Source organism: Danio rerio, chromosome 11, assembly GCF_052040795.2.
Source record: "Danio rerio strain M-AB ecotype USA chromosome 11, GRCz13ab, whole genome shotgun sequence".
In the NCBI taxonomy this organism is placed as follows: domain Eukaryota; kingdom Metazoa; phylum Chordata; class Actinopteri; order Cypriniformes; family Danionidae; genus Danio; species Danio rerio.
The window spans coordinates 20,206,851-20,233,953 of record NC_141031.1 but is presented as its reverse complement, the minus strand read 5'-3'; the positions used below and the strand labels follow the sequence as shown (position 1 = coordinate 20,233,953).

The 27,103-nt window shown below is 35.6% G+C and overlaps 2 protein-coding genes across 6 annotated transcripts in view; both read left to right on the top strand.

Annotated features, from left to right (window-relative positions):
• qrich1 (glutamine-rich 1) overlaps positions 1–27,103 on the top strand; it is an 821,757-nt gene that overhangs the window by 312,427 nt on the left and 482,227 nt on the right. The gene's annotated exons all lie outside the window — the stretch shown is intronic.
• The window catches only part of tafa4b (TAFA chemokine like family member 4b), a 122,953-nt gene that overhangs the window by 465 nt on the left and 95,385 nt on the right, over positions 1–27,103 (top strand). Inside the window, exons 2-3 of one of the 5 annotated variants that reach the window (XM_087272823.1) lie at positions 116–221; positions 3,771–3,863. The gene's annotated coding sequence lies outside the window, so the exon portion shown is untranslated. 5 annotated transcript variants of the gene reach the window in all.

Genomic DNA, 27,103 nt, shown 5'->3' with positions numbered 1-27,103 from the left:
TGTCGTGTTTAAAGTAATGGGGTGTCACTGTTGGAATTGTTTGGGAGTGAGCAATTATTACCGCCCTCCTTCTTTCCTTCCCCTCACATCTGCTGGAGAAAATGTGGATCTTCAGCACACACTGCATCATGTAAATAAGCTGCTGTTCTTCTGCAGGTAATGGAGATGATGAGATTAGAGCCTTTTCACGAAGTGTGTGACTTCCAGATTTCAAAAACAAGGTGGGTTTGAGGAGATTTTTTTGTTTAAGGGAATAATTTATTATTTTAGAAAAGCTTTAGACCTTAGACTAATTGTTAATGTTTTAAAAATGTTTATTTATAACAAATGAAGACCTTGTACACACATAGCCTATATACACATGAATAAAATGTAAACATCTGAACAAACAATAGCCTGCACTATAACAAATGCTGGGTTCCACACAGTCGATTTTTGTAAAGACAACATGGAGGAATTAAGTTAACTTACAGGTTTTTGCAAATATAAGTTGACTGAACATAAAACAATTAAGTTGTCCACCTCAAACTCGTTTTCTTGTGTTGTTTCAGCTCAATTTAAGTGTGTAGTTTAAACAAACAGCAAATGTAATTTACATACACATGATAAAATATAAACATCATATCAAATGATAGCCAAATAAACACACACTTATTTGATTTTCCTAAAATGTTTTTAGAAACATCTTGGGAATTGCGTTTAATGTTTTGTCAACTATATATTCTTTTATTCAAATAGATATATTCTGAGAAGTGATGTGTGATTTTACATAGAGCTGGGCGATTTGGCCTAAAATCTAAATCTCGATTATTTGAACATTTTAACTCTATTTAACTCTATTTATCTTGAATAATAAACTATTCTTTTCTTTCTTTCTTTTATTTGTTTGCCCTCATAGTTCACTGACTGGTTTTGTACAATTATGCTTGCATATTACAAGTGAGAGCTTTTTAAATGAAGGCTGCATTACTTGATTTTAAAATAAATGAAGGAAACACACTATCTACTATTTATGATTATTTATTGAACGTCAGCGTTGAACAACTGAAATTAAAACACACATTGCCTAAAAAGAGCAGTCAAAACAGAATAGGGAAAAGTAATTGAAAAAATTGACCTGGAAAAATTAGATCAATTATAGGTTCTGAATGTCGATTTAGATCACTTTTCGATTAATTGCTCAGCCCTTATTTTTAAGTAAACTAAATTATACAGAGGGTTCGTTATGTTACATTTAAATATTCAATGTTTTATTTTATAATACACAAATTACTATTTATTTCCCAGTGTTGGGTTGCAGCTGGAAGGGCTTCGGCTGTGTAAAACATAGGCTGGATAAGTTGTCGGTTCATTCCTCTGTGGCGACCCCTGATTAATAAAGGAACTAAACTGAAAAGAAAATAAATGAATGATGAAATTACAATTTATTAAAATTTGAAATGAAATAAAGTAAAAGTTAGCAACATCTTTTTATCCTTAACTGTTTACCCACTTGTTTTGATCAAAAAAACATCATATAATTTAATGAGAAAGTGATATATGATATGTAATGACATATGACAAAAAAATGACAATACAAATTTTAATTACTTACACTAATTTATAATTCATGCATAGACAGGTAATTTATGCATATAAAAACTTGTTTTATTATAGTTTATAAATGGTATATTTAGTGATTTATGCCATCCATAATTTAAAAATATTGATTATATACTATTTACCAGTGTTTTTTAACTACATTCCTGAGGCCCACCAGCACTGCATGTTTTAAGTGTCTCATTTGTCTGTCACACCCATTACAGGTCTTTCAGTCTCTGCTAGTGTGCTGATAATCTGAATCAGGGGTGTTTGGTTTAGGAGACATAGAAAATGTGCAGAGCTGATGATCCTCCAGGAACGTGGTTGAGAAGCACTGCTATATACTCTATTAAAATATATACCATACTAAAATATTTATTAAATATATATATATATATATATTAAAATATATGTAAAAATATTTTACTAAATATTTACTAGCAAATAAACAATACTAGAAAGTTTACTTCCATATGTTATTTATTAATTATTTAAATAATTACTTTAAATAAAATAAAACAAAAAATAAAACAAAGTTTATGGTCATTTTTAATGCCAGCAGTAAAACCTCTAAAGTTGATCATTTACTTTCTGCAATTATTTTCCAATATGGACCAACAGCATTCATTGTCAAAATCTGTCTATTTGTGATAACATTTTCCTGTCTGGCCTTGCTGTCTTTTGCCTCTATATGACACACATACGGTCTCTTTCATCCTTCCTGCCTGTGTGTCAATATTTCAGGAAATGAATTTTCGCCTTGACATTCGACAATGATGCTTAGGCACTCTTCGTTCATGATTCTCTCCATGATTTCTTCCCTGCTTTGGAACCCAGATTAGATTTGTTTGTCATCATCCATCACTCATTTCCATTGTCTTTATGCATAATATCCATTATCCTGTGTGTATCAACGTGGCTTAATCTAATTCATCGCACAAATGAAAAACAAAAAAAACAAAAAAACATTTTCACCACTGAACAGAAATAAATCAATTACCAACAGCTCATCTTACATACCCACTTCTACAGGCGTCCCGCAAAGCAAGAAAACGTTCTCTTTCAGAGGATAAATGTGGAAATATTGATTGTGTTGGAAGAAATATTCCTCAAGTTATGATCAGACATTTCCATAATGCTCAGTCCTCCGAGAGAACCATCTCAGAAGGAAGAAGTCTCAGCGGGGATCTTATAACACAAGCTCTCTGATAAAAGACATTTGTGCCCTTTCCTCCAATTCTACTCTATCAGCATTATTACCACTTGTATTCGCTCATATGCTAGTTGTACATGAAACGCTGTAAGGCATACGCAAAACACTCATTCTTGCGGCTCCATGGGAAAAGACAACTGCACGGTTCGAAGTAGATTTGACTGATGAAGTGATGTCCAGTTGAGAAAGCCAGATGCTCTGTCCGGAAACAAACTGCGCAGTGTCCGCTTGGTCACTTTCTTGCTGTTTTGTAGAGTAAGAAGATTTTTTTTGGATCGTTTCATTAAAGAGAAGTAAATTGTAAATAAAATATAATACAATGACAGAGAAGTTATAAATCAGTTTCTTTGAATGATATGAGGGTCAATGACGAATTGGAGTTGAATACAAATTAATTAAAATGAATAAAATTTTGTTAATTTAATTAGCTGATAAAATCATTTTATTTACATTTATTTTAATAAAATAATTACGTTTGCTTGTTTTCATACATTATATTCAACCCAGTCTTATTCTGGGTTATTCTGAGCAAACGTACCGCTATATACATTTCTGGAGAGCCCCAAATACATCCCAGGAGCTATGTTTTTTTTTTGCAGTTTTTGTTTTCAAGAATCCACCAGAGGCTGCTGTGTATGCTTTCTAGGATGTCAAATTTCTTTTGCGTCATTCTTTTTTGTGCCATTCGCGTGTGCTGTTCTCACATAATCCACCAGCGTCTGCTGTCGACTGAGTGAATGGCTGATTGACTGACCGATCAACTGACCCACCCTCCTAATTCCATAAACCCAACTAATAGTGTTTTCAAAAGCACCGATTGACCTGAACACCCACTTCCCTAAACCCAAACGACAGTTTTAATAAGCAATCTAGAAAAAGAAAAGCCCTCGTTTTTACCACGTTTCAGATTTTACAACGTTCTCACCCTGTTATTTCCTTTTTTTTTGGCTTCTGTTTTTGTCTCTTCTTCTTTCAGGAACTGCTCTTCACCTCTCTGAGTCTCAAATCCATCAGCGTACATGGTGAGCTAACTGGACAATCTGGTAACAGCGGGAAAGCCATTCATACTGCCTCGCATGGTTCAGGATTGGTAGAGCTACGCATCGATGAATTTGCTCTTCAGTGTTTGAACTCTCAGTAATGATTAAATCACACTGAACTGAGCTAAACTGAACTGAACTGAACTTAAACACTAAAACCTGGACCACACTGTTCCAGTTACTATGACCATTTATGTGAAGCTGCTTTGACACAATCTACATTGTAAAAGCGCTATACAAATAAAGCTGAATTGAATTGAATTGAATATGGAGGTAAGCGGTCAGCTGGAAAGCGCAAAAAGTAATGGTGTCATATCGCCCTGTAGCGTTCATTTAAAGAAGAAATGCAGCCAAACATACTGCTGGCTACACAATTCACGATCTCCAGAAATGTATATAGGGCTACATTTTCAGAATGAGCCTATGTTGGTCATAATGCGCCTGGTTTACATTTTTTAAAGCCAACTAAATTAACAAACTTAAAAGGATTATCATACATTTTACTGTTATTTACAGTAGACACCCACCAAGTGACTTTCAATTTAATAATATAACACAAATGGAAAAAGACTAATTAATTGCGCTTTTTTTGCTAGACGTTTATCAATTAAAAATTTTTAGTATGGTCACTAGATCTGAAACATTAAATTTACTTGCATTTAATATGCTTTGTAATCACTTTTCTTCATTTAATTCGAAAAAATAACAACGAAAGTATACCTGTGTCTTACTGATATACTTTTAAACTAATGTGCACTTTAAAAAGTCATAAACTGTCATTGTTGCAGCATCTTGAAAAGCAATCTCTTTAGTCCTTAATTCAGTTTTAATTTAAATATGTCAGCCATTTATGGACAAATAAGTTTAAGTTTTGATATAGTTCAAAATGTATGTTTTGACCCAAATTTTGGGTGCGACGACTTTTAGGGTGCATAGATAAATGGTGTAGTATAATATTAACTTTATACCAATATTAAATAAGTTTTAATGTTACTGTTTGAAATCTGGCATTACAGTAATGTGTGATTTAGGATGGACCATAAAAATAGGTGCTTCTGATTTCGTACACTGCTAGCCTTGTGAACATTCTGCCCAAGCACCACAACATGTGATACGGCTCAATACATTCTCTCCTCAAAAGTGCAATTGGACAGCAATTTTGCCTGAGGTCTGTAAAAACAAGTCGCCAACATCTAGAGATCTTCACAAGGTTGTTTGTGGTTAATATTTTATTAGATAAATGTCCGGCCCAAAGAGGAAGTTCAATGGCGAAAATAAATAGCACGGAATATTGAGTTTAATGGCAGTACTTTTAAAATGAGTATTCTCAAATGGGTTATATTTCTTGTTCTACTGAATACCCCTTTTATCTCTCTTTTTTTAATACCTGAAGGAGACAAAGACTCCAATTTCCTAGCCGAGACGACTGGGATTGGAGACGCATATCAAAGGGTAGTTGATGTGTAGGTGGCTTAACCCCGGCCTTTTTAAGTCAGACCCAGACTGATGATGAGAAAGTACAACATTTCAGGCGGCATCAGATGTTAAACCTCTAAACTACACATGACCTTTTGCTGTTTGTGATGGAAACCCCTGCAACTGACAATGGAGAATTCATTTCACCTGCAAGGCTCAACCTTGAGGTGTGTCAGGCTGTGATTGGCTATTGATAACATCATTTGCCACATGATAGAAATCTAAAGATACTGAACGAAATGGACAAAATCGATCTCCAAAGGATTAACCTGTTTGAGCGCATGGTAAAAAGGGAGGGAGGCGTAAAAAAATGAAAAGCCTTTTTTCTACTCACTTTTCGCACAGTACAGCCGCTCACTTCAACACTTGTGAGCTATGACATCAGTTAGCGTGGATACTTGAAAGATCGCGCGCGCGCGGGGCGGGGGTGCAGCCGACGCACGTGCGCGGAATAAGCAAGGCAAGTTCACAATTCTCTTGTCAAATCGATCGCAGCTCGGGAGGAGTGTGCGAGGCGCAGTTATCATCGCAGACTTCCCCATCACTCACAGTCCCAGCGGTTCCGCAGGAAGACAGCTGTTAATAACCCAACAAGCATGTCTGGAACATTATAAGGTCATTAGTCTACTAACCTCCATATGGATTTACACACTTCTGTTTCTGCGATTCGGCGCTTGCGCTTTTTCTTTTCTTTTTTTGTGACGAGATTCACAAAATATTGGGCGAATTCGGTTTATGAACTCTGCGTTTCTCTCTGCGTGTGATGGACAGGCGGCTATTCAGCTCGAGCTGGGCTGGAGAGAGTAGAAAGTAAGCTCGTTTAAAACAAACATCTGTCTTCAGGACTCCTGCTACATCCCGAAGCGAAGGAGAATGCTTTCGCTTTCATAAACGGAGGTAAACTGCTTCTCATTTTGTCTTTTGCTTCGCTCTTAAGCTTAAACAGTGACATTGATTGCACATTGATATTGGCTGGGTTTCCAGAAGCGGTAAGTAGAGCATTAGTCGCACGTACAGAGTACGCGTTCTCCAGAAGCACCGTTATCTGTATAGCGCGCAAAAACATTCGCAAATTAACTATCTGTGCTTTTAACTTTATCCAATCAATCAATATTTTTCTTTTGTTTTCTTTATTTTTACAATTAGATGGACCTTTATTAATGAACTCGGAGGCTTTTTTTGTTATCTGCACTTACTGTGTAGAGAAAAAATTGCTTTTACAAAGATACCTCGCATTTTACGCATGGCACCCACGTGACAATCTGATATTTACACGATAGACATAGCATAACTTTATTTAACCCCACTTAAATCGCTTAATTGCAGTTCATATAGGTTTTTATAAACAACATGATTTTTTTTCTTAGATAAATAATCAAATAAATACTAAATGATTTGAGTGACAGCGTGCTAAGTGAGCACCTCCCACACTTTCTTCCTCCCTCCTCCTCCTCCTCCTCTTCGTCTTCCAGTGACAGGTTCACATATTGCATGTTACATGGTGCCAGAGAATGTGCTTAGAACTCTAATCAGATGATTTATGAATTCGACATATGTAATGCTGTTCACACTAACTTGGCTGAGTGAGAGCGACCGGGACTTTTTCTAGGTAGTGCTTCGCAAAGCGCGCGCTATCATTTATTGTTCAAAATATTGATAACATTCACCGCACTGACAACTGACAACGTGAGCATTTTATTTGGGCAGTATTTATTTGAAGAGACAAACCCCTTGACCTATTGTAGCTACATAACAGGCTAAGTTTAGGCTTTTTTAATAGGCTTTTTTCAGCATCTTTGGAGCTTTGCTTCGCGTAATGACGCACTGTTACACTACTTCGTTATTATTTCTAGATGAACATAGGTGTCAGTAAGCACTGGGTCATGAAGTACTCTTGAACTAATAAAACATAATTTACAAGTGCGCATTTTGGCATCAAGAAGTCGCGTTCATCAAAGAATGTAACCATAACAACAGGATATGATCACGCGCTTTCCTTTTTTTCTGAGTTATGTGTTTTATCCCTCTCTAAACAATCACGAAGTCTTTAGTAAAGATTTGCATAGCACCAATAAACTTTAAATAACCTTATAGATGGCGTTTATAGCTAACCTCGCAGACCAAGTTGCTCTGCGCGAGACGGACTTTGACAGATTGCGTCCCCAAAATGAGCTACCTTTGGAATAATTAATAATTAGAATAAACAAATAATCTTAACCAATTGCCCCACCTTAAAGCATCATTTTCGCACCTTTTCACGTGCGAGACTAAATAAGCGGCCAGTCTTATTTTGTGAGCTGCTTAAAACATTTCAAAACAAGATTGACACGCGATTCGCTGATCAAGCGCTTGAACGCGAGAGGAACAGAGCAGTGCGGCTCAAGCGCGGCGTACTGACAGCACCAGCATCCTCACATCATGTAGTAACAGCTCTTCATCTTCATCTCCACCCCTTTCCCCATTCCCTGCCGTTTGTTCTGCCCAATAAGTATTGATAGGGAGTAATTATTTCCCCTTTGTTTCGCGTCCTCCGCGGCGCGCTGCAGAGACACTCGTGTCATTAGTTCAAGCGAGGTTGGCGAGAATGTAAAGCGACTTAATTGTCATCGACACTCACATTAAGAGGCAAGCAACACAGCTGAGCCCATCGAAGATTGCGCAATGGAACCTGCATAAAGAAGAGCTACACACGTATGTCTCCAACTCTGTCACACGCGCGCGCGCACACAGTCGTCCCTTTCTTTCGGGCCTTGAATCACAGTGTTTTCTTTGATGGAGATGCAGGATAGACTGGGGAGGGAGAGAGATGTTGAACAGAGTGAGAGAGATAGAGAGAGTGTGCGCGCGCGCGCTGTGGAATAGCACTTCTGGGCGGCTGCCTGCAGTCCATTGGTTTCCCGTCCATTGATGTCAGTTCTGTGTTTCAGTATTAAATTGTAACCGACATTGCTCATTTTCTTTTCTTTTCTTTTCTTTTCTTTTCTTTTCTTTTCTTTTCTTTTCTTTTCGTCTTTTTTCTTCTTCCAATAGATAAAGTGTAAGTGTAGTTTGCTTTAATATGGTCCCATTCATTCATTTATTCGTTCGTTCATTCATTCATTCATTCATTCATTCATTCATTCATTCATTCATTCATTCATCCATATTTTATTGTTATTTTTTTTGTAATAATAGGTTTTATCTTCACCTGCGGTTCACCTAGATATTTAGGCCTGGTTTACAGATGAACTTAACCATCATACTGCACATTATCCAATCATGTAGGCAAAAATTTATACAAACACGTTAATTTTTGATGGTAGGTTACTCTTTAAAAATCTTTTCTTCTGTTTTATGGTTTTCTTGTCACGTTCATGGAAACTAGACTAACATTGTGTCCCTTATGATGGTCCACATCTTTAATTTAAATTATATATTATTATTTTATTATAATATCATAAATATCATATTTATTTTCAATAAAATAAAAAATGCATTTCATATTGACATCTAAGATACTTTTCAGAAATGCTATAGAGTATTACATATCTATCTATCTATCTATCTATCTATCTATCTATCTATCTATCTATCTATCTATCTATCTATCTATCTATCTATCTATCTATCTATCTATCTATCTATCTATCTATCTATCTGTCTGTCTGTCTGTCTGTCTGTCTGTCTGTCTGTCTGTCTGTCTGTCTGTCTATCTATCTATATCTATCTATTTATCCATCCATCCATCCATCCATCCATCCATCCATCCATCTTAGCAAAATCATTCTCTTTACTCATTTACTCAGCAAGTACATGGGAGGATGAGATGAGACGAGTCATGCTCATGTTGGGAAGGAGGGAGGGATGAGGCGGGATGGTGAGGGGGAGCGAGGGATGCTCGGGGGGATCTCTGATAGATAAGGCAAGGATTGTGAGCAGCTCAGCTGGTCAGATCTGCTCTCTGAGCTCTGAGCTGGCATTAGCCAATCCACTCTGTGCTGCCGTGATGGATGGATGCTCTTAGAACGGACAAGGACCAGAGAGAGAGAGAGCCAGAGTGAGAGAGCATCACAAAAAACAGAGATGGTGGAAGGGTTATTAAAGAGAAGGAGGGCGCAACATAAATGGAAAGGGGTGAGAGAGAAATTAATGATGGAGGGAGAGAAAGAGTGAGAGATTGACGAGGAACAGAAGGAAAGTCTCTCATCTGTAAATGAGATCGTCCCTGATGGCCATTTTCTCCCCCAGTTTGCTCATTCTTCTTTCCTTCACAAAACTCAATGCTCGGCTGGACGCAGGTCTCGATAGCGGGCTCCGCCAGTGCTGACAGTGAAAAACAGAGATGCTGGAGGGAGTCAGGCCTCGGGAGAGTGCTTCGTAAATTCCCCTCTCTCTCAGTCACTTCACGCCACTTGGCACTGAAACCTTAAAAACAAGGGAGGCCTGAGAGGGCATATTAGTCAACAGAAAAGTTTGAGGGAAATGGAGTTGAAATGCATCAGAGCTAGAAAATAGTATTGGTGCACGTTTTTTTTAAACATTATTTTCAAATAAGCTCAATAATGGCAGTACTATATATTACGCCATAAACCCACTCTCATGTATCAGGGGTCACCACAGTGGAATGAACCGATACGGAATGAAATAAACTATTCCAGCATATGTTTTACACAGCCGATGTCCTTCAAGCCACTACCCAGTACTGGAAAACACCCATACACTCTTACATTCGCACACAAACTCTCATACACTACGGCCAATTTTGTTTGCTCAATTCTCCTATACCGCATGTCTTTGGACTTTGGGGGTAACTTGAGCATCCAGGAAACCCATGCGAGCACTGGGAGAACATGCAAACTCCACATAGAAATGCTTTCTGGCAACATTCTGGGACTCAAATCAGCGACCTTCTTGCTGTGAGGTGCTAACCACTGAGCCACCATGTTACAATGCAGAAGGTAACAATTTGATTAAAACACATCTTTCACAATGCATCTTATCCTTCAGTTGTTTTATAAAAAATACTCACTGTTACAAAAATGTTAATCTCAGTCTCATTCTGAAAATGTACCGCTATTTACATTTCTGCAGAGTGCCAAATACTTCCCAGGAGGTATGTTTTTTGCAGTTTTTGTTTTCGCGATTCCACCAGAAGCCGCTGTGTATGCTTTTTAAGGTCTCATGTTTCTGTTGCGAGTGCCATTCGCATCTGCTTTTCTCACTTAAATCCAATGGAGGCTACTGTTGTCTGACTGACTAAATGACGACCAATCGACTGACCCACCCTCCTGCTTCCCTAAACCCAACCGATAGTGTTTTCTAAAGCACAGTTTGACCCGGCCACCCACATTGTAAAAATAAATTCATGAGAAAAGATTAAAAAAAGGCAACTTGATGCAGTAAGAACTTTGAGTTGTCTCAACAACTGCTTTTTAGTTTTTCTCAGTATCAATTTTTTTTTCAGCTAACATAATTTTGGTTATTCATGCAATGTTGATTATTGTATTTTACTAATAAAGATATTCTTGTCACATCAACTGAAGCAGTTGAAAACAACTGCTATTGAAACTGCAACTGAAAACAGTTACTGCTGTTGAGTCAATACATTTTTTTCTGTTTAGTGGATGTATTTTTTCAAATTTGCAAAATAAGTAATTAGTTCTAGTTAGCATATCATCCTGTTTTTAATCATTCATTCATTCATTCATTCATTCATTCATTCATTCATTCATTCATTTTCTTGTCAGCTTAGTCCCTTTATTAATCCGGGGTAGCCACAGCGGAATGAACCGCCAACTTATCCAGCAAGTTTTTACACAGCGGATGCCCTTCCAGCCACAACCCATCTCTGGGAAACATCCACACACACTCATGCACTTTGGACAATTAAGCCAACCCAATTCACCTGTACCGCATGTCTTTGGACTGTGGGGGAAACCGAAGCACCTGGAGAAAACCCAGAGGGAGAACATGCAAACTCCACACAGAAACGGCAACTGAGCTGAGGCTCGAACCAGTGACCCAGCGACCTTCTTGCTGTGAGGCGACAGCACTACCTACTGCGCCACTGCTTCGCCCTGTTTTTAATTATTTACTTAAAAATGAACACAAACTTACTACTTCATCCATTCATTCATTTAATCATTAATTTTCCTTTGGCTTAGTCCCTTTATTCATCAGGGGTCACCACAGTGGAATGAAGCGCCAACTTATTCAGCAAATGTTTTACACAGCGGATGCCCTTCCAGCTGCAACCCAGTACTGGCAAACACCCATTCACACATCTGTACCTCATGTCTTTGAACTGTCGCAGAAACCGGAGCACCCGGAGGAAACCCACGTGAACACAGGGATGCCAACTGACCCAGCCGGGTCTCAAACCAGCGACCTTCTTGCTGTGAGGCAACTGTGCTAACAACTGTGCCACTGTGTCACCCCTCTTTCAAACAACTGATGAACAAGCTTAGTTTTCGATTGTCACTCATGCGCAAATTATTTATATATTAAGATTCCTGTTCAACACAAAAATGTTCGTCCAGAAAACTCAGTTAAACTTGTAGACATAACATTTTAGCAAATATTATTGACATAACTTATTTTTATGTAATTAATTCTTATTCACAACTTTTAGTATATATGCCAAAAAAAGTACAGTGTGCTGAACAAATGGTGATTTTGTTTTTTACAGTGCACTTCCCTAAACCAAACCGACAGTTTTAAAAAGCAATCCAGAAAAAGAAAATCTACCAGACTTGAAATCCATTGTCATGGTCAACTCCTCTCTCAAGAAATGTATTTAGGGTTACGTTTTCAGAATAAGCTTATGTTGAAAATGTTACTTAACATATTTTTTAGTTCTTTGGGATTCATTATCTTTTTTTAAAATAAAAAATAAAAGACAAAGATAAAGTGCAACAAATACAAAAAAAAAAAAAAGAAGTTCAATTAAACATTTGACTTTAAAGGCTTAGTTTACCCAAAAATAAACTAAACTGTGATTAATTATACTCTTGTTGTTAATTTTTCTAAGACCTTCATTCATCTTCAGAACACAAATTAAGATATTTCAGATGAAATCAGAGAGCTCCCTTATCCTCCACAGACAGCAAGTCCCGAGATGTTAAGAAATTAAATAATCAAATGAAATCAATGATTGAATCACTCTTTAATTTTTTTCTTTGATTTACATTCATGACACAGACAACAACATGCTTATTTTATGAAGGTATAATAACACACTGTAGTAATGCTACCAATCTATTTTCCTGAGCTGCTTATGTTCACTTAAGGCTTAACTAACTATGTATTTGTGAAAACAGAAATGATGAAATCATTTATTGTGTATTATTTAAGTGCATCCTCTCACACACTTGCATCTAATGTTTCAGTTGTAGTTTTAGAAAAAAGATCATATTTCAATGATTGTGTGCAGTAATATCCGGAGATAAAGTAAACCTTATTTAATTCACCTGAGTATATACAGAAACATTCATCCAAGCATAATAGTAGATGTATAAATGGACTGATAATTATCTAAACTCTCCATCTCATTATAGGTTCTTTATAGAGGTCAATTATACAGTATGAATGAATGACTGTCCTTTTCCTTTACATAATGATCTCATAATGATCAATCTTATATTTTTTGTGTCTGTTCATTTGCTTATTAGTTGAGCCAGTCATCCAGTCATCATCACCAAATCCATACACATTATATATCAGCAGGCCGAGTACATATATAATGAAATGCCTTTTTTATTTATAATTGACATAAGCTTTTAATAGTGAATAATGACTTTCACCTTTATATTTTAGCACGGATGTATACCTGATCGGTGAGCCATCTGACAAAAAAGTGCCCTTCTGAATCAAATCAGCAGGATGCCCTTCTGGATCTTTCACTTAATTTGAAGACACTACTGACTACGCTTACATTTACATCTGTAGCCTAGTTATTTGCACCACCTGGCTTGAGAAACCCGTTCTCAAAGACTTACTTTTCGTCATTATTTGGGTAGCACATATATCCTAAATGCCTTTGGCAGAATTCAAATGAGCCGTTTTAATCTAGATTAATTCCAAGATTACAGTGAGATTAATCTAGTTTAAAAGGTTTATGCCCACTTAAAGTTTTTTTCATTTTCAGCTAAACAATGGGTAGGTTAAATAACAGTATTCAATCCACTGAATGCACTAAGTCAGTCTCAAAGTCTATTTTTTTATTTTGTTATTAAATGTGGCATTAGTCTAAGGTCTAAATAACACACAAATTAATTTATTACCAAAAAAGGAGAGCAAATTTTTGTACATGTCAATTCTTTACAGGTCTTGTACCTTTACCTATTGTGATATTAATATGGTAATGATTCAATAACATGGTCTGTATCAAAGTATCATCTGAAATCTTCACTGCGCAACAGTACTGTGTTTTTTTTTTTTTGTAAGGCACACTGGCTCATATTGCTATCCATTATCTCTTCTGTCCTATTTCTTTTTCCTTTGACACAGCTCTACAATTTTTTTCTTACTGTCTCTCCTGATGGTATTAAATAGCGCCGGAGCTCTTCTGCTTTCTGCTGTGAGTGGCGGTTTAGATTGGTTTATTCCTCTCCGAATGGATGACACCCATTTCAATGGGATTTGCTTTAAATAACAGGCTAAAGCAAAAAGCTCTTCGGCTTTAGCATGGGATACGTTGAATAGGCACGCGCTTCAGACTGATCCGAGTAGTGTCAGTGAGAGCTGTCAGATTTAAATTAAAATACGTTGAGGTGTTACCACACGAGAGGCCTGAGCTATTGTATGTAAAAAAAGACGCATAGAAAATACACACAAAATATTATAGATCCAAAAAACATAGGTTATTGCTATTAGTGGATTGGGTTGCTTTGTCATAAGGTGAAGCAATGCATCCAGTGTTCAGGTTACAGCTCTGAACGAAAAGAATAAGCCTATTAAATGTGCATCAGTTTTGTGGGCGGCTTTAAGTGCTTTTGTGGCCCAAGCAAATGGAACTGAAATGTTGCTTTTCAAATGTAGAGATTCTCGGTGAACTCACGGTAATCTCTATCGATAAACCTGTTTTGTCTTCTGTGCGTCTCTACATGAGCTTTCAAACCTATTGTGAGATTCCAAAGCTCAAGAGTCTGTAAATCGTGTCTAGACTTGGACGTACAGCTGCTGACAAACAGATATAGACGGTGAAAATGTTGAAATAGCTCAAACATGTTTACATTTAAAGGTGTTTAAATACATCAGATATCTGGGGAGACACTTTAAACAAAAGCACACTGTACACTGTATGTGCTAGGCTCTGCACAATTTAATTTGTTGGGACAACATGAAGGAATTAAGTTGGCTTATTAGTTTTTACAAATGTATGTGGATTGATCATAAAACAATTAAGTTGTCCTAGCAAAAAGCAATAATTGTGTTGTTTCAGCTTATTTATAAGTAGTTTAAACAAATGTCAAAATTACATTTTAAGTGTAAAAAGCAAACAGTTGCTTTACTTTAAAGCCAATTTAAAGTAGCTTAATTTTTTATAATTATGCACATAGTTAATTTACTAATTTTATTACTTTAAAGCAACTGAATTAGTCAACGAATGGCTTTAAAAACATTGGGTTTACTTATTTTACAGCTAATTACATTTTACAGTGTATTTAACAAATTAGTTTTTACATAAAGGTTAGTCTGGGCTGGTTAGGTGACGCAGTGGGAAGCGCTGTCGCCTCACAGCAAGAAGGTTGCTGGTTCGAGCCTTAGCTAGGTCAGTTGGCATTTCTGTGTGGAGTTTGCATGTTCTCCCCTTGTTTGCGGGGTGCTTTGGTTTCCCCTAAAAAAATTAACATTTTAGAATTTCCAAAAAAGTGCATAAAAGTTATTTATATTTTTTAAAACACATTAATGAACATGTTAGTCATGTGAACATTAAATGTGATGTATTGGAAAACGTTATCAGAATGTTACCTGTGAAATTCTATTAACATTTAGAGACCCACTTTCTTTTTTTAGTTATTCAAATGTGAGAGGAACATCCAGTTTTATAATTTTGAAAACATTAAGAGAACCTTTGTTTCTTGGTTATATGAATGTTAAAATAACATTCCATTTATTGAAAATTTGGCAAAACTGTAAAGTAATGTCAAGAAATTTAGGAGTACGCTTAATACAGTTTAAAATTTCGAATTATTTTCATTGGACTCCAAGTAGGCTTATTAGGCTTGGGTTGAAGGACTCTGCTGACTGCTGGAGATGAGAGAGCAAAGGAGGAGACTTGATGCATGCCCTGTAGTCCTCTATTAAAATACTGGAGTCCTGGGTTAAAGTGCACAATTACATTCAGGATGTTTCTGGATGCTGCTTTTTGTATTGTTCTAAAATATATGTACTGGCAGACCCGTTCATGTTGAGGTTTGGTGTGAAGATGTCTGATTGGAGTCAAATAATTAATATGATTGAAAGACAAATCGTTACGAGGAGAGGGTGTTCAGCAGGTCTACCATCTTTTCAAGAATGGCTTACAGAATTGGGGAAGGTGGCCGACAGAAATACAGTATCATGACAACACTAATGTGCTGTTTAAAATAAATTCTTAACAGAATAATGTTAATTAGTAAGTTATTTGAAATGTAACTGGAAGTATTTAACTGATAGCCATAAAGAGACATTTAATTTAACACTACATATGTTAATATCATAACTTTTTCCCCGAGGCAGCACGGTGGCGCAGTGGATAGCACAATCGCCTCACAGCAAGAAGGCTGCTGTTTCAAGCCTTGGCTGGGACAGTTGGCATTTTTGTGTGGAGTTTGCCTGTTCTCCTTGTGTTTGCGTTGGTTTCCTCAGGTTGCTCTGGTTTCCCCCACAGTCTACAGACATATAGGTGAATTGGGTAAGCTAAATTGTCCGTAGTGAAATGTGTGTGAATGAGTGTGTTTGAATGTTTCCCAGTGATGGGTTGCAGCTGAAAGGGCATCTGCTGCGTAAAACATATGCTTGATAAATTGTCGCTGTGGCGACCCCAGATTAATAAAGGGACTAAGCCGAAAAGAAAATAAATTAACTTTTTCGCTTCACCATCTTAATACATGTTGAAACAGCAAAGTTCTGACCTAACTGGAACATCGCAGATTTGCCCCTTAATGATTTGCCCCTTAATGAGGCTAAATGTATCGTCTTCTTCAGAGGGTCCACTGTTCAAAACTAAATGAATATAAAAATGAGATTAAGAAACTCACACAAAAACAGTTTAAGTAAGATCATTGGCATCATTTAAGCTTCCTCTTTAACGTTACCACACAATGATGAAATCTCTCAAATGACATAGTCACAAAGTGACTCATATTTAATGATCTTACTATACAGTATTGCACAAAATGCATCAAATTACAAGATATGTCATAATATTAGCACATTTACTCACATAAATTGATAAAATGATGTTTTAAGCGTAGTCTAACGTAGATTTTATGTCTGGTGACTGCTGGGATTTTTACAAAAATAAAAATAAAAATAGAGATTCTAAAATAGAGAAGCTTTATTATTTATTAATATATTTCTGTTTACTAAAATATGCAAGCACATAATTTTCTTGGACACGTGTTATAATAAATAGAATTGTTCAGAACTTGCCCTTGAATAATGGCTACAACCAAACTCCAAATAAGTTCTTTGCAGGGGGTAGATTGAGGGGCATAGCTTAACAGAGCAAAGGTAATGACGCGGAATACTACTCTGATTATTTTCACCAACATAAGAGGGTGTTCCACCATTTCTTGTAAAATGAACTCTTTATGAGTAAATGCAAAATAACAGCTTAATTAACACAGCGGATTTCACTGTGCATATGAAAAAATGGCAAATAGAGTACTTGATAAATTGCATGTTTAGCCGAAGAGATAGGGAATTTATTTGGCATTTTTGGAGGATGAATAAGGTCACTTTGGTGAGATGCACAATAAAAGTGTAATTATCTTAATTGATTTATTTATGTGTTATTATTGCGGTTTTGAAATTTATTTATTTTTAGATTTTTTTCTTTTATTATTTTCTGTATGTGTGCTTTTTTATTTATTGAATTTATATTATTTATCTGTATTTAATGGATTTCTTATAGCAACATCTAATTACTGTAACTGCTGCTGTTGGGGAGGGGAGGGGAGGGGAAAGTAGGTGTTAAAAGGATTTAGAAATGTGTAAACTAATTGTACTGTTAAATTATTGAAGAAAATAAAAAAAATCATAAAAAGAGAAGAACATTCCATTTTATAATTCTGAAACCATTTGAAAATGTAATTTCTAAATGTATTTAAATGTTCGCCCTTTTTTATGCGATAACATTTTTACAGTATAATGTTTATCAAATGTAATTGATATACACAGTTATTTTTTTAAACATCATTTTAAGCTTGCAATTCATTGCAGTTTCACAGTGGAACGTTAAGTAAGAGGTGCTAAGAAGTGTGATTAGTTTTCTCCAGAACTGATTATTCTGTATTATTTATTACACTGGTTTATGAATGTATTCTGGCAGTTTGGAAACTCAAATGGCCATTCAATAACAAGCAGAATCAAGGTCAGCTGTGTTTGGCTCTGTTACACAGCTATAATTTCACATCTGTGTGCATTCACACCTCTTTCAGTGTCTGATGTTTATGTCTGTAATGTTTATGGTTCATCAGAATGATGGATAGCATCATTGTGCGTGATTAACTAGAGCTCACATGCAGTGAAGTGAGTGCATCTCTGCACAGTGTAAGGTGTTTAAGGTGTTATGTCTGATTTATTAAGGCAATAAGCGACTCGTAGAATATGTGTTACAGTAATTTTATTACAGCAAAGGGATGTTCTTAGGCTATAAGTGATGGTGAGTGTTTAAAACCACCCTTAAACATGGTAAAATAACTGTAATTCACAGCCTTGGATGGCTTATTGTGTTCATAAAATAGTGCCAGCAGCAAAATGATAAATATGCTAGTGTCTCAGTGAATAGGTCTCAATGGAATTTTGTGTTAAACAGTATGCTGGTCTGTTTATGAGCATCTGTATTTCCATTCCATTTTGATCAGTATTTGATGAGTTGCAGCTTTTTATTCTTTCAAGCACCAGGTGTTTCTCCTAATTTTTCCTATAATAAAAATAGTTAATATATTAACTATATCTTTTTTCTAATTTTTAACAGTTCTTTATGGATTTTTGTGTACTTTGTAGTTTAATTAATACTGTCACAATCACCAGCGATCTAATCCTTGCAGATTGCTGGAATACATGTTGGAGAACAACACACACCACACTAAATAACTACAAATCCAGCCATGCACCGCTCATAAGCACCTGTTTCAGGTTCCATTGATTACAAACTTAGCCGGAGGATCGTTATGAACTGATTACATGGACTATATACACAGCACACACACAAAACCCTGGGCTGTCTTATTTATCTGTTCTGTGAACATTACTATGCATTTCCTTTGCCTTGCCTTGCTGTGTTTTGACCCTTCGTCTCTTTTGTTTGTTTACGTTGCTTGCTGCCTGTATTGACTTTAACCTGTTTATTGACCACAACTTTGGATTTTCCATCTGTTTGTTCCTGTGTTGACCATTGCTTGCCTGACCATTCTGATAATAAATTTTGCATTTGGACCTGCATCCATTGTAAGCGTCCATTCACACAACAAATACAAACATTATTCAAATAAAATAAAAAAAATTAAGAACCACTATATGTGACAGTTAAAATTAATGCGTTAGTTTACATGAGATAGACATTTAGAGTCTTTCATTTAGACTAATTTAAAAAAATAAATGCAATGTGCTAGACAAATGTGAGGGTGCTAAGAAACTAATTAGTCTGTTCATAGAATAATTGTTATTTAATAAAAACAACCATTATGCATAAAAGTATAGTTTTATTTTATTTTTGCCTTATTAATTAGCCCAAGAATATAGGCATATTCACAAAATATACATGTTTAAAGTGATCAAAAGACAATAGGCATATTCACAAAATATACACGTTTAAAGTGACCATAAGACAATGAAATAAACCTTTTACAAGGAAGTGTAAAAAGATACACATGCACTTAGCTCGCTTGCCTTCCATTCACTTACAGTAAGCCATATCCAACTGTATTTATGTGAGATAGAATAAATCCACAAGATGTACATTTTGACAACTGTTTGTGTTGTTTTTTTTGACAGTTTAGGTGCATGAAGAACAGATTGCACACTGTCTGAAGGGATTAAGATCATGCCAATATTATGTGACTCACCCGAGTTGTTCCAATTTGTCTTTTATATACTAAAGCAAATTAAAAATAACATATTTGGTAAACAATACGTTCAGACAATGTGTTCCTCTGACATTCCAACTATATACCTATGGAAAAACCTTCTACCTTGTAACTGTGTGCTCTTCATTTTAAGTGTTAAGACGTTAAATAATTATGCAAGTAGCCATCATTTGAGAATCACAAGCATTAGTAAATCATGTTTTCTGATTCAGTTTAATGCTCCCCCTGCCATAAAATTAGCTTCTGACCCAGAAACTCCCACAACCACAAATGCATATTAAGTAAGTGACCACACCTTTTCAGTGATATTATAGCTGCGTGTGTTTAGCAAATATCCACAGTTCTGTTTTGACAGCAAAAATACAGTTTGCTGTGATCAAGCTGTTAGTAAATATGGCTTGAAATTATGTTAATAAAATAATCATGATATTAATATATTACTTTTTATATATATTTTTAATATATTACATTTTTGTCATTTTTTTGGGGAAAAAATTATTTACACACCGTGTACCACAACTTTTAAATACTTTTTAAACAATAACTTTACAACAGTTAAGGTAAGTTCCATGCTAGTAATAAAGTGCAGTGCTTAAAACCCCCTCAAATGTAGTAAAATCCATTTAACACACAACCTCAAATGACTTTTTTTGAGCATATGTAAATTCAGCGTTTTTTTAACTGTTCTAGGAATTTGGTTTAAGTGAGTGAGTGTGTGTGTGTCCCGATGTGTATAAGAACCAGTGTGTGTAAAAGGGAGAATAAGTACGAGAGGTTAGACGGCCGCGATCCTGAGGGAACGCGGCAATACGGTGTTACACTCCAGAGCTCCACAGACAAATTAATTCACTTATTGACACCGCTGACACATCTCAGTGACTTTGTAAAATTAACAATTGATCACACTCACTTGCTCTTTCTCTTTCGCCATCTCCATTCCCTCTTTCTCCTTCAGCCGATCTCTTTGCACGCGCAGCACGTTCAGTCATTATTATAATTACGCAGCGGCCTGCGGGTGTCTGCTCATTAGTGATAGAGGGGTGTGAGATAATCGTGACAGTGGCCGGACTCAGCACGCCTTTGTGGGGATGAGGGCAAGGAGAAAGACCCAGGCTCCTGCTCTTATTGATTGTCCAAATCCACATCCGAAAAGGGTCATGAAACACAGGGACAATAAAAGAGAGCAGTCCATTCATCATAGAGAGACAGAGGACACTGCACTGTAGAAATAACTACTTAACTTACATTTTTAAGCTGATTCAAATCAACGTATTTTATCTTGTTTAAACTTTAAAGGTCCCATGAAATTAAAATAAAACAATTTAGATCTTTGTTTCAGTCTGTTAGTTTTAAGGACATGATGGTGTGCTCCAAAACAATGACAAAATTAGCATTTAAGAGATATAAAACAGAACATGCAAAGCTTGTAGTTTGTCACTTCCGTCAAATGGATCAACTTTTTTCAACATCACCACATACTTCAGTTTCTCATCAAATCTTGACCAATCAAATGCTCTCTTGTGTCTGACATGCCCTGCCCCCTTCAAGATGCTTCGCAATTGCTTTTTATTTGATACACTTGATCTCGACCACTCTTTCTGGCAGAGTGCTGATAAAAACAAAACACTATAGGTTGCATTTTAAAAAGGGGAGGGGCTACTCTGTCCCACTCTTTTTTCATTTTTCAGTTGAGATTACGTCAAACATCGATTACAAATGCACATTTCAAAGCCCTTCAATGGACCTTTAAAACTAGTTATTTTAATAATGTTTTATTAACACCACGTGTTATTGATCATATCTTTTTCTAACTTCAGTTTGATTTGTTGTACACTTTGTTGTATCTGTTTTCTTTGTGAGATCATTTTATCCTTATTGAACATCAAAGTTTGGTCAGTCTTGGACTGATTCACTGATCCATGAACATTTTAATTTCCTTGGGTTGGAGTTTATCCCAAGTCAGTCTTCATTCTGTATTGACATTTGGCTGTTGTGTCTTTCCTCCCTCCTTGGTTTCAATATTTAATTTTTTTTTAACAACTTTAGAGAGATCAGAAACATATGCTCATTCTGCAAACGTAGCCCTATATACATTTCTGGAGATTATGTAGCCAGAAGTGCGTATGGCTGCATTTCGTCTTAAAAACGAACGGTACAGGACGGTAGGACTCCATTCTTTTTCTCGCTTCCAGCTGATTGCTTAACTACATATGGACGGCTTTTCCGCTGTTACCAGTTTGTCCATTAGCTTGACATGCACGTTGGCGGACTTGAGACATGAGTGGAGTTAAGTCCGGTGAAGAACAGTTCCAGAAAGCAGGTAAGGTAAAAACAAAAGCCAAAAACTAAAATAAACATGTAAATAACTGGGTGAGAATGTTGTAAAATCTGAAAACATGGTAAAAATCAGGGGGCTTTTCCTTATCTGGATTGCTTTTTTTAGGAAAGGGGGTGGGCAGGTCAATCCGCTTTTAAAAAAGGAAGGGGAAGGGTGGGGTTATCAGTCGGTTGGTCAGTCAGTCAGTCGACAGCAGTCTCTGGTGGATTTACGTAGGAACAGCAGGTGTGAATGCCACTCCCAAGAGAAATTTGAGATCTGAAAAAGCTTACACAGGGCCCTCTTGTGGATTTGCGAAAACAAAAACTGCAAAAAAACATATCTCCTGGGACATATTTTGCTCTCTCCAGAAAAGTATAAAGAGGTACACAATCAGAATGAGCTTGGGTTGGAGATGAGATCCAGAAGCAGATCTGAGAAGGTCTGACTGATGTAAAGCAGTTCTTGGCTGGAGAGGTGAGCACAGAGCTCCTGCTTACTGCCTGCAGCTCAAAGGTCTCAATATATTTCATATTTTGTGAGATTTCACTTCCGCTGTTGACTTTCACTGGTTAGTTTGAAAGGAAGCACACCTGTCTGTTGCAGGTTTGCAGAAGTCACCTCTTCATCCAGCCTTGGTAAAACCACATTCAGGGTTTTAAGCTATATTTGGCAAGATGTGAACTTGGAAGTGCCACAATACTTTAGCAACAACTGATGATGTTTCATGAGATCACAAGGACTGATAAACATACTTTAAATCATCACAATAAATTAGTTGAAGAGGTGTCCACAGGGCCCGAGGCAACGTCCTTGCATTTATAATCCCCCCTTTAAAAAATACATTTAAATAAGCATAAAACATTATATATTTTTAGTACTGATTAGTATGTATTTTAATACATCATTGTATGTTTCTTGTAAAGAACGTCATCTAAAAAAAAAAAAAAGAATTAAAAAGAATTTCTTGGAATTTATAAATCACGATTGCTCAAAAACACTACAAATACATACAACAGAACATTCAACTTATCCAGCACGTTTTACGCAGCGGATGCCTTTCCAGCTGCAACCCATCATTGGGAAAACAACAGAACATACGATATTTATTAGTAACAAAGCAACATTCAAATCTACAAATGCATAGCCATTTAGGTCAGCTGCAGAAATAACCCAGTGTCCATCACTAATTAGTGTTTAATAATATCAATACAGGGTTGTCCTGACACAGGATGTCAAGGCCCTAAGATGTTAAAGCAATCAGACTTGGAGATTTTGTCCTTTAGTGGTCATGAAGACCTTGATTTTCAAACACCTTTCAAAGACTTTTGTTGTGCTGTCTGGCATTTCAGAGTCAGCAGATGAAGGGATGATGGTAAATGGTGAGATTGTATAAAAATGATGTGTGTGTAGTACATTTGAGAGAAGAATAATGATGTAGCAGATTGTACCGCTTTAGGGCAGAAAGTTTATTAGGCTGTAAGGGCTATAGTTTCACAATACCTTCATAAAGCACACAAGAACCTGTCTAGTTTGTTCATTTTAACACACACACACAAACACTTAGGGCCTACTCACACTATGCCATCCGTACCGTGCCCAGGCCCGTTTCCCGGATTGTTTGAGAAGTATGAGTGCGCTGAATCCGGCTCAAGCACGGTTCACTTGGCCGGCCCTGGCCCAGTTGGAAGAGGTGTGCCTGAGCGCGGTTCACTTGGGCTTTGGCACGGTACGCTTGTGTGTGAGTGCAAAACGCGCCAAAGCCCGAAACTGAAAGCGAGACGAGACTTTTAAGAGGCTGTTTCATATGGATTTATTAATCATTCTTACTGTTCAGTGAACGCAAACTGCTGTAGTTTATTAAAGACGAGAACTCCTCACTGCACGACAGCTGCACGGCTTTAGCAGACCTCCTCATTCCTGCTACATGAGAGCTTTATGATTGTTTTTGAGCGCCAAAAGTGGCGGATCTGTTCGGTGAAAAATCTGACAGGGTGTCACCGCATGCCTAAGGACTGTTTGGCGAAATATTTGACTGCATGTCAATGCGTAACAAACGACTGAAATGATATAACTAGAGAAATCTCCACTGTGCTGCTGAGTGAGAGAGCGCTTCTCACTGAACAGCGCAGCAGCGATGACGTAAGCGTGCCGAGGCCCGATATGGTGTGAGTGCGGGCCGTCGAGGGAGACGGGAGGGGGGACAAGTGTGCTTTGGCCCGGTTCGAGGCAACTGTACCTAGTGTGAGTACGGCCTTAAACACACCAACACAATAATATAATTGATGACATCATTCTACTGTTCATAATTATACAATTAAAATTAGAGAACAACCTAAAATGTTGAGGTCACTTCTTACTTATATAACGTTAGTACAGGAGTTAAAGAGCAGTTTTTCAAGCATATTTCATGAGTTTGACATATTCTGAAGTGCAGTATTCAAACTTAAATGAGAACTTTGAAAAAGAACACTGATCAAAATAAGACAACACTTCAGATTACAGAACACTTACAGGTTTTTAGTGTTAATCTGGCAAGTAAATTCCTTAATTCACTGTCAAACCAGCAGTTGTAAGTTGTTCCATGAACAACAAAGGAATGAGACTTTCCACCACAAAAAGAAAATCTGTTCCTTCTGACTATGAAATTTATAGAATAATGCATCCTTACAATGTCAAAATACAAAATCAGTCAAATTATCGTTTTCTGTGAGAAACTAATGTTGTCTTCACAGAGACACTGATCAGTGTTGGGTGAAACACATTACATGGGTTTCGTAATAATATATATATATATATATTTTTTATAAGAAATGCATTACAAGTAAAGTAAATCATTACTTAAAAAAATAAGGGTAACCCTTTATAATAATTACACGCTAAGAACCATTTATTAAGCATTAGCAAATAGTAAATTAATTATCTGTTAAGCATTAACTCTACATTAATACACGTTAGTAAGCAGTTTATAACTGCAGCTACAAATGCTCTATTCTTGACTTATAACCACATTTATAATTTGCTTAATAATTATACTTTAATACTTTGTTAATAATTTATTTTTTATTACCACAGTAAGTATTGCAATATTTACAAACCAGTTATTTAAGCAAAGTTAGTTGTTTTTTAAGATCATTCAGAATGAGTTAATAATTGATTTATAAACTATTCAAATTAACATTTATAATTCTTATCATTCAGGCATATACTAATAGTTAATTTGTATGTTAAAAATGCTTTATTAACTTATTAATGCTTTATTAACTAATATAAAGTAAGGACTGTTTATGCTTTATAAATCCCATATAAATGGCAATTAAAGGCTCAGTTAAATCTTAAACAGGAAAAATTACATAAACAACTTTATTCAATCCTATTCGTTTGAAGATACACAAATGACACTGTACTTTAAATGAAAAATTTATCTTTGCAACTCTATCTTAAATAAAATTAATGTACAGTTTAAACATTGCTTATTATTATATTGATGTTGTTTTATCCAGTTTTATGTTGGATTTTTTTGTTATTTGGCAATATTTGAACTTTACAGGAATTTTATGTTTTAGATAAGATTGCAAATGTTATTGTTCATTTGATACTAAGCTTTTAATTGTCATTTATAAGGGATTTATAAAGCATGAATACTCCTCACTTTAGATTAGGTCACAAAACTGCATGAAGTTGAGTTAATAAAGCATTCATTAACATAAATAGTAACCATTAATATATGCCTGAATAATATGATATATAAGCATTGATTTCAATAGTTTATTAATCATTTACTAACTCATTCTGAAAAATCTTAACAACCACCAACTACTCTTGAATACAAATGGTTTGTAAATATTGCAATACTTCATTTTGATAATACAATTATTAGGCACATTATAAATGTGGTTGTAAGTCAAGAATAGAGCATTTGTACCTGCAGTACTAAACTGCTTACTAACGTTTATTAATGTAGAGTTAATGCTTAACAAATAATGAATTCACTAGATGCTAATGCGTAGTAAATGATTCATAGTGTGTAGTTATTATTAAGTGTTACCAAAATAACTATTAGTATTTGAGTTACTTTTTGTTTTAATAGTTAAAAATAAACCGTTGAGTTTAACCTAGCATAGTCCCGTTGAATCATATACATAATGAGAGAATGTGCTCTTTATGGGGACAGACAAAAAAAAAAGATGGTAGGCCATTTCAGCGTTGGAAGTATTCTCATTATTTTAAACACATCAAAGAAAAAGAAAAGGCGATTGTCTCAATGGAAAGAGATTTTTTATATTTTAGAATGAACACATTATCTTTGATTTAATTTGAAAAAACCAATAAGTCAAAAAGTACAATATTGTTGCAAACACATTGCTTTAAACATTCATTAACCTGTATATAAAACAGGAAGTTCTCAAAAAAATAACATTATCCTAAATGTTGTGTTATTTTATAAAGTACTTTATATAAAGTAACTCAATAGTAACACATTATTTTTTTAATGAAAAAAGTATCTAAGTACAACTTGTTACTTTTTTTGGACTCAATATTGTAATGTATAACTCAGTATTGTGATGCATTACTTTCAAAAGTAACTTCCCCCAACACTAATACCGATGTTGGTGAGAGACTAGAGATGAACTGAGAGAGACTAGTGATGACTGTGAGAGACTAGTGATGTGCTGTGGTCTATGTGCTGAAGTCATTTTTAAATGACTCTCTATGGTCTCTACACACCGTAATAATTTTGTACTGCTCTGATTTTCAGAAATCTTAGTTGCAATCTTTTTTTCATGCTACAATTGTTGCTAAAGGTTTTTTTTTAAGAGTCTTGGTTATATTAAGGGTTTATAAATATTTGAACTTCAGTGTAGTATAATTGCATAATGCAGACTTTAGAAATAAGTAAATAAAAAAATAGTACAAATAAGTAAACCTTGTTTTCAAAATTAATATTATTATCTATTACTCAGTGAATATAGACAATAAATGTTTTATCATAAAATATTTTATATTTATTATAATACAATATAGTATGTTATTATTATATTCACAACAATCTTATTAAACAGTTAAATACATTAAAATATGAGTTAAGTCAACTTCCATTTTTAGGAGTGGAAAGATAATTTATTTAATTTTGAAACAAGCAAAAAAAAAAAAAATGTAAATAAATTTTGCACTCTTTATGTTTCTCTTGAGGGGCAGC